The sequence below is a fragment of the Somniosus microcephalus genome, chromosome 11, assembly GCF_052327205.1.
Source record: "Somniosus microcephalus isolate GS21.2 chromosome 11, FLI_Smic_1.0, whole genome shotgun sequence".
NCBI classification, from domain to species: Eukaryota; Metazoa; Chordata; class Chondrichthyes; order Squaliformes; family Somniosidae; genus Somniosus; species Somniosus microcephalus.
The window spans coordinates 147,903,204-147,915,786 of record NC_140997.1 but is presented as its reverse complement, the minus strand read 5'-3'; the positions used below and the strand labels follow the sequence as shown (position 1 = coordinate 147,915,786).

The following is a 12,583-nucleotide window of genomic DNA, read 5'->3' as shown; positions in this document are numbered from 1 at the left end:
AGATTTCTAGACACAAAAGGCATCAAGGGGGTATGGGGAGAGAGCAGGACTATGGTATCGAGATAGAGGATCAGCCATGATCATATAGAATGGCGGAGCAGGCTCGAAGGGCCGAATGGCCTACTCCTGCTCCTATTTTTCTGTGTTTCTAGGTTAACAATAAGGGCAGAGGTTATAGGTATATGTTTAACTTGAGATAATCAAATATTCCAAGGGACATGATGATTCCTCTGCTGCTGGACTTAGGGAGCAGGGGATGTAAAAAAAAAACGAACTTGTATTTATATTGCGCCTTACACAACCTCAGGACATCACAAACCTCTTTATAGCCAATGAAATAATCTTACAAGTGTAGTTACAGTTTTAGTATTTGGAACTGCGGCAGCCATATGATGCACAGGAAAGTCCCACAAACAGCAACGAGATAAATGGCCAGATGATCTGTTTTAGTGGTGTTGGTTGAGGGATAAATGTTGGCCACAACACCGGGGAGAACTCCTCTGCTGTTCCTCAAAGTGTAATGGGATCTTTTAAGTCCACTTGAGGGGGAGACGGTTTAACGTCTCACCTGAGAGACGGCACCTCTAACCAATGTTCCCGTTAAGCTGCGTGGCTGCGCAGCTGTCTGGAGGTCCTGCACAGGCCGGTGACCAGCTTTTCAATGGGACATTTCGCCCACGCACAAAATTTTGAATGGGCCACGCAGTCCGTTAAAGGGACCGTGTACCCCCAAAAAATTTGGGGGAACATTGCCTCTGACCGTGCAGCACTCCCTCAGCACCACTGTTTTTCCCCAAAGCTGTGCGGGTGCGCGGCCATGCAACTATCTCGAGGCTACCGCGCACCAGGCGTTGCAGGCCACGCAGTCCCACAGGAGCGGGCTTCAGTACGCAGGCCGCTCTTGCGGATCGAAATAACTGGGATCCCGGAACACGAATACGCGTTTAAAAAGAGCGCCTGCGCTGGAGCCCGCTCCTGTGGGAGGGCGCAGCCTGAGATGCTGGATCCTGTGCGACGCAATTAGAGAGAGAGAGAGAGAGGGAGCCAGGCATCAGCTCCCCTCGCTGACCAGATAGAATAGACTCACCTCCTTGGCTCACACAAGATAGTGGGCAAGATACTGGATGACACCATGACACCAGGAGCATACCTGAGCAAGAAGTTAATACCTTCAGAGAAAGGAAACTGGTGGAAAAGCAAGTAAAAGAATCAAATGGCCAATCATCTTCTTGTGATTTTTAAGAATACACACAAATGTAGAGCATTATTCTAGCATTCATTTCCGGGAGATGGGGGGGATATATATAATTTCAAAGGATTCTCCACTTTCCAGCATCTCCCCCAAATTAATTTTAATATGACCAGACTTGGAAGTGGGGAAACAGCAGGAGGATTTAAGATAATCTTTCAAATTAGCTGTTTAATACTTATCCTAAAGGTAACTCTAAAAGGTTAATTATGAAAGACCCCCCACCGCCAGTTAGATGTTAGTGCAAGTCAGAGAGAGATCTATCACATTATTGTTCTGTGTCTTTCACCCACAATTGCTGTCAGCAGAGGAATCTAGTAAAATTACTCCTTATAGACTTAAGGAAGTTCAGAGTGGTTTTGTAAAAACAATCTCGGCAAATTCTATCAGCATCTGAAAAGAAAAAACTGGGATAATGTTTCGGTTGTAGACCCTTCATCAAAACTGGACAGATCGACAGACTACTTCCATTGTATAAAAGCTCTGCATTGTGACATGGTACAGCAAACAGAATTATAATTAACAGTCCCCAATTCCCCGTGGAAATGTATTTCTACAGCAATTATTTGATGCCCTAAATGTGAGTTTACATTCCAGCCACTCTTCCCTCTAAGGTGTGCTGATCCCTACGCTCCCGTGCACTTAATTTCAAAGGCTGTGCAGTGAGCTGAAGCAGGGGAAGGGGCCCAATACACAATGGTCAGTAATCCTCTCGGAGAGACGTTTGCGGGTCTTGCAACTTCAGAGCCGATCCCAATTGGAAGTTAACAAGAGTTGGGGCAGTAGCCACGTGTTAAGGGATGACGTGTCAGTTGTGTCACCCTCTGAGAAGTGCTGTGTGCTGTAGGCAGGAGCTGCAGAGGAGCCGAGTTCAGCCGGTTCCCATGATGATGAGGGCAGTGTGTTCTCCCACCCCCCTTCTCCTTTGGTGCCACGGCTCCAGGGGTTGTGTTACACAAACTCCGAGCTCACCGCCAAGCAAATCAGAGCGGGCCAGATCAATGCAACCGGCCACCACTATGGGGCTGGACGAAGCTTTCAGATCGGTGGGAGAGATCGCTAGATGCCACGTGTACCTCATTTCCTTATTAAACCTAGACAGGTGAGCGAGTTGCTGAGTTTTACCTGCTACAGGTGAGTAAGAAGTAATGTTGCTGTCAGGTGGCAGTGACCTGTTTTCGGAGAGGAAATGAGTTTGAGCAAATTTTGAGCTCTACGTGAATCCGCTTTTTAAAATAAAATGATCCTACGGGTTTGTAAGATCAGGTTTTCAATCATTAGGTGAGGCAAGGAAGTATTTTAGCAGAGGGAAGAAGAATGATTAACACACTTTTGTTGGGTACTTTTTACTAAATCCAATATTGCACCTGGGGTGGATTTATGGTTTTATTCTTGTTGCTGATGAAAGTTAATGACAGTAAAAAGTGAGGAAAATTGGAGCTTTTGAAAATCGGAATTCTGGCATCAGGTTTTTTTTTACAAATGTTAAGGCACCTCACTTTTTACAGGCCAACCCAATTGGCACATCTGTCTGCTGAAGAATCCAGACCGTCTGGGGGCAACAACGGTTGCCTCTTGTATTGGATGGTAGAGTGAGTGTCGCCAGCTGAAGGCTGGTGGAGCAATTAAAATCGGGAATGCACAAGAGGCTCGAATTGGAGGAGCGCAGAGATCTCGGAGGGTTGCAGGCACTGTTCCCTGTAAGGTGCGCGGCCATGCAGCGATCTGTAAGGTCTCACACCCTTAAATTCAAAGGTGAGCTGGAGTGGGGGGAGGCTCCTGATACACAATGGCCCGGGAATCCTCAGAGTTTGTGACCTCAGAGCCGATCTGAATTGGAATGGCATTTGCTAAGGTACGGAGCCCTGGAACCTGGCGAGCATTGTCTCGGGATTCTGTCAGTACTTTTTTTTCTGTGGAGATGCGTGTAGTCCGTTCCCGGGGACTGAGCGGTGGCCGCACTTTGGAACAACACAGATGGAGGTGCAGCACATGTGCAGTGGCTGCTGGAAGGAGGCTAAAGCAAACAAGTTTTAGGCCTGTGGTGAAACAAAAATGAGAAAAAAAAATTGTAAAATTGTTTAAAGCTGCAAAAAATTACGGGACAGTGATGTGGAATGTCCCGCGGTAAGTTCCAGTTGAATTTTGCTAGGTGTTGTCCCCTTTTTGAAAGAGTTTATCAGAGTTATTTAAATCATATTATGAGAGCGGGGGAAAACTTCGTGCCTCCGTTTATACCTCAGTCTGTGAGAGACGGAGGGAATGGCAGCAGAAAAAGAAGAAACAACTTCTCCAAAACTGATCCCAACTCATCGCCAAGGCTGGGGATAGATAACCTCACCATTTTGTTAGGATTGGGGTGTTTAACCACTTTATTCACTTTCTTATTTGAACTCCGTTTGGAGTTGGGTTTTTTTTGTTGTATGTTGAACGACAGCGTTGAAGAGGGAAAGAGAAACTTGGAGCAGCTACTTCTGTCAAAGGTGCAACAAGACTTGAAAGAATTTAAAGATTTTAAATGAACTTTTCACAAAAAAATGAGTGTTAAAACACTTTTTTCCCCCTAAGTTTTGAACATGATTTTGGAAGAAACAAGCAAAAATCAATTTTCCCTCATCTAAACAAGTTTCAACCAGGTCTTGAAGTCCAAATGCCTTTAAAGAGGCTCTGAAATGCTTAAAATGCTTTAAAATTGAAATTTCTCAATATTTGATTTTGAACGATCGACTGAAGTGAGTAGATTTACACAAACACGCAACCATGCTGTTGAGGAGGGGGAGGGCGGGGAGGATTTGTAGGAGTTACATATTGTGGAGAATACTTGAGAGAAAAACATTTAGAAGCAAAATTCGTAAATAAACATCTTTACGTCAACATATTTGTAAACATTTCCAAGTCAGTCTGATTGCTTCTCCTGTCCAGGAAGAAAGATTAATGTTTATTTCTGTTAAATCATAGCTTTTCCTGCTTTTTGTTTTTAATTTGGTGATGCAAATTGTGTATGTGTTTTTCTACACTTGTGAATAAGTGCTGCATTTCTGACATGTTACATGGGGGATGAGCTGGTTCAAGGAGACAACGTTTATTAATGGAAGTGATTGAAGTTGAAAATATGAATACACGTTTTTCTTCACTTTTTAATACTGCGAAGTAAAGAACTACAGCACTTTATATTTGTTGCTTGCCTGGTTGCATTGTGATTAATATTCGAATTACTTATGTGGACGTAGAGCACGTCAGCACCATAGGAAAGCTGCTGCTCCTGCTGCTTGTGCAGCCACTGGTATAGTGACATGAGGGATGGGCTAATATGTTGAAAACTTTAAAATTAATGCAAATTGCACAAATAGATATGCCTTTTTCAGCTCACCTTGGGTTTTTGGATTGTTTTTTGATGCATGACCGTGTAACTGAGTGATGTTTCTAAATTGTTAACGCATTATTATGCAGTTCTTTTATATTCCAGTCATTTCTGACAATTTTTTTTAAATAGAGAGTTTATACATGATGACAAAGCTTTTAATTAATTCTACTGTAAACAAACTTGCAGAATGGGCATGTAAATGACAAACAAATTTCAATATAGATGAGTGTGAGGTGGTGCATTTTGGTAGGAGGAATAAGGAGGCTACCTACTCCTTGGAAAATAAGAGTCTTAAGTGGGGTAGAGGTGCAAAGGGATCTAGGGGTATAGATTCACAAATCATTAAAAGAAGCAACGCAGGTTAACAAAGCCCTGGGGTTAAACTTGTATAGAACCTGGTCTGATTGTCTCATGATCTGAGATGGTGGGGTGGCAATATGCCATTACTGTATATAGGCTTTGAAGTGGTTGCTGTCGTTGTTGTAAAATTTGCCCATGGACAAAATGGTCGCGCTCAAAGGAGTTTGTGGCCTGCTCAGTACAAAAAAATTTAGAGGGAACATTGCTCAGCACTGCACTGGTCAGCCTAGATTTTGTGCTCAGATATTTGGAGAGGGGCTTGAACCAACAACCTTCTGAGTCGGAGGCAAATCATTTTTATCACCCATTCCATCAGCTCTAACTGCATCACTGTAAATTGTGGCTTGGTTACTCGTCGTTACAAATGAGAGATTCGCCTCTTCAGTCATCCTTTGACATGGGCATTGATGCAGGACTGCAGCACCTGTGTGTGTGCAGCACCTGGAACCCAGGAAAGTCATGTTGCATTAATTACTAATTGGGAGAGGGGGGATGGTCTCACCAGAGAGTTGATGGCTAAAAGTGCGCTCAGGCTTTCAGCGGTCTCTGGCCAGAATTCAGGAAAAGCATTTTAAAGCTTCATTTAGACATACTGAAAACTCCATTTTGTATTGGTGAAAATAGACGGTTAAAGGCTTTTAGCTTGTCTGTTCCATTGACGGGTGGGTGTATCCTAATGTGAGCCAGTGATTGTAACATTTGCATATTGAATTATCATTGGCCCGCAGGCATCTGTAAGGAATACCTATTATATTCACATGTGATCACATGCTGAGTTGTCATTGGCCTGCAGGCATCTGTAAGGACTGCTATGGTTTAGAAGACCCAGGGGTCCTGACTCCATCTTGTCCACACGGTGCTGTACTGCTGAGAGTCAGATCAGACCTGATGCTTCATTAAAATAGTTTAAATTGTAATACTCCGTTGTCCTGCAATTTATTAGTTTTGTACAAAGTGTGCAAAACAAGACAGTGATGTGTTATGTTTAGTGCATTATCCGTGGACAAGGTTCTGTATCCGTGACTCCCAAGCACCGGATGTCACTGGGAGGGTCCTGAAGTGGAGGAAGTACTTAAACAAAAGCAAAATGCTGCGGATGCTGGAAATCTGAAATAAAACCTGAAAATGCTGGAAATACTCAGCAGGTCAGGCAGCATCTGTGGAGAGAGAAAAGCAGCGTTAACCTTTCAGGTCGATGACCTCAATTCTGATTAAAAGTCGTCAACCTGAAATGTAAACTCTCTCTCTCTCTCTCTCTCTCTCTCTCTCCAGATGCTGCCTGACCTGCTGAGTTTCCAGCATTTTCTGTTTTTTTATTACGGGTGAAGTACTTCCCCACTAGAAGGGTGGGATGACTGGAAGGCAAGCTCACACCTCCACCCTCCTGGCTGCGGCCTAGCAGCAGTTCACCTGCCTGACTGCCCGCTTGGTAAGAAAACAGTGTGTAGAAATAGGGCCAGAAGTTATTTTAAACTTAGGCAAAATATATAAACAAGGGGCAGAATTTTAACAGGTAGGTTGGAATAGGGTGCATACTTAAAATTGGAGAAAAATTCAGCACGACTGCAACCCGGCTCCTATGTGCCCATTTCTGGGATTAGCGGAGGTGTTTGGATGCCGCGAGAAACCTACTTGCCGAAGTCGGGGATTTAATTATTATGGGCGGGCAGTTAACGGTGCAATTAATATCATTAGGAGACGTTAATAAGGTCTTTGGAAATTGACTGACTTTGCTCTAAATTTAACTTGTGCAGCACAGGTTTCCCGGGGCTCATGAATCTCGCCAGTGAAATGGGGGCCAGATTGAGCTGCAGTTCAGGTGGGTATTTAAACTTGCCATTGCCCCATCTGAATAAAAGCTCACTTATTGCAGCTGGTGCCTCAGTTCCCTTTGGTAAACGTTTGGCAGAGTGCGCTTGTGTAGATACAGCGTTATTTATCCTAGCAGGTTTTCAAACTGACAAGATCAGCGTGAGAGTACGTGTTGTACATGTTCGACAGCACGTTAGAAGAGGAAGACCATCACCATCCACGGCAGTGACGACGTTCTGTGGTGGGATCAGCACGTGCACACGAGGGATGTGCACAGGAGAGGGTTTGTGCTTACAGGAGACACTAGCCACGTCACAGGGTTTACAGACAGAGCCTCCGCTTCCTTGACTTCTCAGACGAGCAGTGCTTCCGCAGGCGGAGGTTGTCACGCCAGGTGGTGGAAGACATCTGCAGCCTCCTAGAGGAAGACCTGCTCCCTGCTGGACGTGGTAAAAACATAAGAAATAATAGCTGGAGTAGGCCATATGGCCCCTCGAGCCTGCTCCGCCATTCAATAAGATCGTGGCTGAACTTCTACATCAACTCCACTTTCCCGCCCTATCCCGGTGGCTGCACATTCGCAGTGGCTGTCGAAGTGACCATCGCCTTCAACTTTTTCGCCTCCGGATCCTTCCAGGGTGCGACATATCCAGGACCTCCCAGTCGGCTGCACATAAATGCATCAGGCAGGTCACTGATGGGATGTTTGCCAGAGCCGGAAATTATGTAAATTTCCTCTGTGATGACAATAGCCAGAATGAGTGGGCACGCGGATTTGCCCCTCAAGCTGGATTCACGCAGGTACAGGGTGCCATCAACTGCACACAAGTGGCAATCTGAGCATCACCACACCAACCAGGAGTTTTTATAAACTACAAGGGATATTTGTCAATATGTAGCTAGTGTGCAACCACAAGAAGAGGTTCATGCAGGTCTGTATCAGCTTCCCTGGGAGCTGTCATGATGCCTTCATACTACGGCAATCCAATATTCCATACCTTTTCGTTCCAGGAAGCAGATATAAAGGCTGGCTCATAGGAGACAAGGGATATCCCCTTCAAACTTGGTTCATGACACCCATGAGGAATACCACCAATTCGGCACAGGAGTGCTACAATGAGAGCCACATGACCACCAGGTGTGTCATAGAGCAAGCCATCGGAATGTTGAAGATGCGCTTCAGGTGCAGGGATAGGTCTGGAGGCACCCTTCAGTACTCTCCAGCGATGATCTCCAGATTAATAGTGGTGTGCTGCGTCCTGCACAACATTTGCACAGCAGAGGATTGTAGGTGGAGGAGGACGAAGGGTTTCATCACTCCTCTTCGGATTCGAAGAACATAGAGGAGGAGCAGGAGGAAGATGAAGATCGGGCATCCATTACCAGACCAGCCACTTACATTGCTGCCCTAATATCATGAAAGTTCACCTAGTGTACATCCCCCCCCCCCCCCCCCAATGGGTCCTGTCATCTATTGACGTTTATCATGAAGCAAGAAAAGGGCGAGTTGGCATTCAGGACACAATAATCGGCAAGACATGGAAGTGGTACTAATCAATACATTTTATGTGGCATTAAAAAAAAAGTAAACTTAACAACAACATTTTGTCAAACTCCCCTATGCATACCCTTGGTGAATTACAATTTCTTGAACTTGAACTTATGCTTCCTACCGCTTCTATGTGGTGCATCAATTTTGACTTCAGCAGAGGTAGAGGCAGGCTGCTCAGATCCCTGCCCTGCCCTGACTGCTGAGATGCTGTTGACCAATGCCTTCTGAGTTTTGGAGCCCCTGATGGCACCGCCAAAGACTGCTCCACCTGCTCCTGTGCAGGGGGCATCGGGAGACAAGGCAGCATGTGGGGTACTGGCCGGGTGGGGGTTGGGTGGTGCAATGGGTGAGAAGTGGGAGCACTTTGAGTGGAGTTCCCACTTCCATGTCCCCTTTCGAGATCATCCCTGGGCTAGTGCCACGTCGCTCCTACCACTCTGCTGGAGACCAGCTTGGCGAAGTGACTCATCGTAAGGCCACAGATACGGCATCTGTCATCCTGTTTAAGGAGGCAGACATGTTGGCATCCAAAGTCTGCGCAATCGTGGTCATGGCCTGCATGTACTAGTTTGAAGACGTACTTTCTCTCCAAGGCAGACATTCTCTTAATTCCTCACGCCACCAATCCACTAGCGATGGAGTTGGACTCAGTGGCATAGTGGTTAGCACTGTTGCCTCACAGCGCCATGGGACCCGGGTTCAAATCCGGCCTCGGGTGACTGTCTGTGTGGAGTTTGCACATTCTCCCCGTGTTTGCGTGGGTTTCCTCCGGGTGCTCCGGTTTCCTCCCACAGTCCAAAGATGTGCGGGTTAGGTTGATTGGCCATGATAAAAATTGGCCCTTAGTGTTAGGGGGGATTAAATACGTGGGGTTACGGGGATAGGGCTTGGGTGGGATGGTTGTCGGTGTAGGGACCGGGTGCTAGTGTTTGGATGATCAGCCATGATCTCATTGAATGGCAGAGCAGGTTCGAAGGGCCGAATGGCCTACTCCTGCTCCTATCTTCTATGTTTCCTCCATTCTCTCCGCTTTTGTGAAAGATTGTGTGTGGCACATCTGTCAGTACCTGGCTAAGATGCTGATGCACCTCTGGCATCCTCCTTCTCAACAATAGCCCCCGGGATTCAGCATCTGTGACCAGCTGAGCAGAGCTTAGAGAGGATTCCGCACCCCACCTCCCCCGGACACGTGCTCTCTACAGCTATCCCTGTCACCAGTGTCTGCTCGTGCTCACTTGTGAATTGTTAATCACAACTCAAGTGACTCTCTAACTGGACTCACCAAGTGCGAGTAGTTGTGCTGGTGCTTGGCTGTACATACTGTGACAGTGCACCCTCTCAGGAATCGTCCTCCTGGATGTCCTGCGACACTTGCTGTACGCGTGAAGGCCCTGGAAGACAAATGGTTTAGTCGTGGCAAAATCACAATCTTAACGATTACCAGACTCGGTCTTCTCGTAGCTCTGTTATTGATGCAATAAATCAGAATATGTGTGTCAGAGATGCTTGTAATTCCGTCACCAGCTATCTGCGAGTTCCTAGTCTCTCCATCTCGAACTGATAGGAACGCAAATGTGCTATTTATTTCCAGGGCGTCGTCCTCTGCATCTGTGAGCTGGACTATTTGTGGCGGCCCACCTCCAGTCCCCCCTCCCTTGCTTTTTGCGCTCTCTTGTACAAGGGGCGAAAAAACGAAGCTGGGAGGTATTCACCCGATGGATGCAGTGCATTCGGTGAGGGTGACTATGAGACAGATGCATCACATTGCATAAGGATTGGTGTGAGTAGCAATGGTGGATAGATAAATGGGGAGGTGATGAAGTGCAGAGAAAGTGAAGGCTGGGTGTTGTTGAAAGTTGAGTGGGTGTGAGGAGTGATGTGATGAAGAACGTTTGGCAAGGCAGAGTGAAAGGGCAGGGGTTTAAACCACAGGATGTAGTTGAATCAGCAAATGTACTCACTTTTCCTGACCTGGTTAGATCATTAAACAAGCGATGAGTCATTGAATTTGGGTGCTGCCCTTGCTCTATGTCCACCATCCATCCTGAACACCTCCAATTTCCATTTGTGGACTGTCCTTAGATACAGCTGAGATCGCGTCATGTGGAGCTTGGAGACGCGAAAACCGGAAGTCGAAGTTAATTGGTCATTTTTCAGGCTGTGTTGTTATCATTTTTGAAGCTGTTGCACTGTAATTCCTACAACTTGCTGAGGCTTTTAAAAACATTTTTTTAAATGTTAATTGGCTCAGTTGAGTTGAGATCGTAGATTCCGACCTGCTGAGTTGACTTCCAGGTTTCACCCATGCAATTCCACCCCCACGCTCGAAAGCCACCTTCATCATATTAATATCGGAGTCTGTAGGCGTAGTTTCATATACTGCAGTTGTGTTGCACTTCAGTAGTAAGCGAAATACAGAATTCCAATAGATAAGTCAAGGTAATTTTCATTAAATATTAAAACAACAAAGGCACAGTTGTATTAAAGGATGTTGAGGAGATCTTTGAAGGAGGAAGGGAGATAGCAGAGTGGCTGCATCTAAAGGATAAATTCTAGATGACAGGTTCACAGTGGCTGAAAGGGTGCCCGACAGTGCCGGAGCAGAGCGACGAGGAATAACCTGTTGTCCAAGGAGTAGAGGTGTGCGTTTCCCCATCCGCCTCGCCCTGCCACCCCCCCCCCCCTTTCCAGCCTCAGCTCATCTGCTGCTGAAACCCTCATCTATGCCTTTGTTATCTCTAGACTTGACTATTCAAATGCACTCCTGGCTGGTCTCCCCTCACCCACCCTCCGTAAACTTGAGCTTATCCAAAACTCTGCTGCTTGTGTACTCCACTCCCACTGTACTGAACCCTCCACCACCCAGCCAAATGCAAAACCTACTTCTCCTTGAAACCTAATAGCTGTGTATTCCCGATCTTGAATATCCACATGAGATCAGCCCTCATTAATATTACTGCAAATACCTATGCTGGAACCAAAAAAACAAGCCTTAATAATAAAGCAATAATAAAAACCCTTAATTGAGTCACTGGAAATTATCTGGAGCTGGCTGCGGTGAAGCATAACTCTGATTGTTGAGAACATGGCGGTTGTTTTGGAGTCCGAACAAGGGCTCAAAATTATGAGGGGTTTTGTTAGAGTAAATAGGGAGAAACTGTTTCCAGTGGCAGGAGGGTCGGTAACCAGATTTAAGATAATTGGAAAAAGAACCAGCGGGGAGATTTGGAGAAATTGTTTCATGCGGTAAGTTGTTATGATATTGAATGCACTGCCTGAAAGGGTGGTGGAAGCAGATTCAATAGTAATTTTCCAAAACAGACTGGATAAATAACTGAAGGGGGGGAAAAATACAGGGCTAATGGGAAAATTCAGGGGAGTGAGACAAATTGGATAGCTCCCTCAAAGAGCTGGCATTGGCACAATGGGCTGAATGGCCTCTTTCTGTGATGTGATATGGCTTGAATAGTCCGTAAGAAAACATTGGCCCTGTGGAAAAGTGGAAATTTCTACCCACCCCTACTGACTGGAGTAGCACCAAATGATTGTAGGTAGATAGACCCCTCCCACTGAGTTTGACTATGAGCCCTCCGCCCCCCCCCCCCCCCTCACTGAACACACAAACAATCCCTCTTCCCCTCCGACCACCCCACAGAGCAACAAAACTGGCCCTCTGCCAACTACACCCTACTCTTCAGCCCCCTCCCCCCCGACCCCGAGGACTGGAAGATGATGTGCAACAATTGTGGAGTTGGGGGTGGGAGCGACAATGCCTGGACTCAGCAGTCATTGTTCTGCCAGACGTAGAATGCACTTTTATACACGTTGCTTACATGAGGCTGTGGAATGCCGGAGCTTTTTTTTTAAAAGCCATCTAATTTCCCATAAAGATCAAACGATTGCGAATCAAGTACTGACTGGGCTGTAGTACAGGTTTGTTAGTGCATGTGGTGCTTTGATCTGAAAAGCTGTAGAATGCTGCAAGTTATGGGCAATCCTAGTTTAGGGACCTTTGAATAAGATTCAGCAGCATTATGGCCTTCTTGTTAAAGACTCTGGGGGAGAAATTGGGTGGAGCCACAAACGGGACGCCAAGCTCGCCTGGGCGCCAGATTTTGCGCTGCGATCGGAGCAGCAGCGATCGCCGGAAATTCAGCTTGAGCGCCCCAAGAGGGACACGGGGCGAGGCTCGAGGCGCTCCGCGTCCCTCTTAGGGCGCTGAAACTGAATATCGCAGCGCAACGTG

The 12,583-nt window shown here is 46.3% G+C and overlaps 1 protein-coding gene across 8 annotated transcripts in view; it reads left to right on the top strand.

Moving 5' to 3' along the window:
- sumf1 (sulfatase modifying factor 1) overlaps positions 1-12,583 on the top strand; it is a 172,376-nt gene that overhangs the window by 76,068 nt on the left and 83,725 nt on the right. The window lies entirely within an intron of this gene.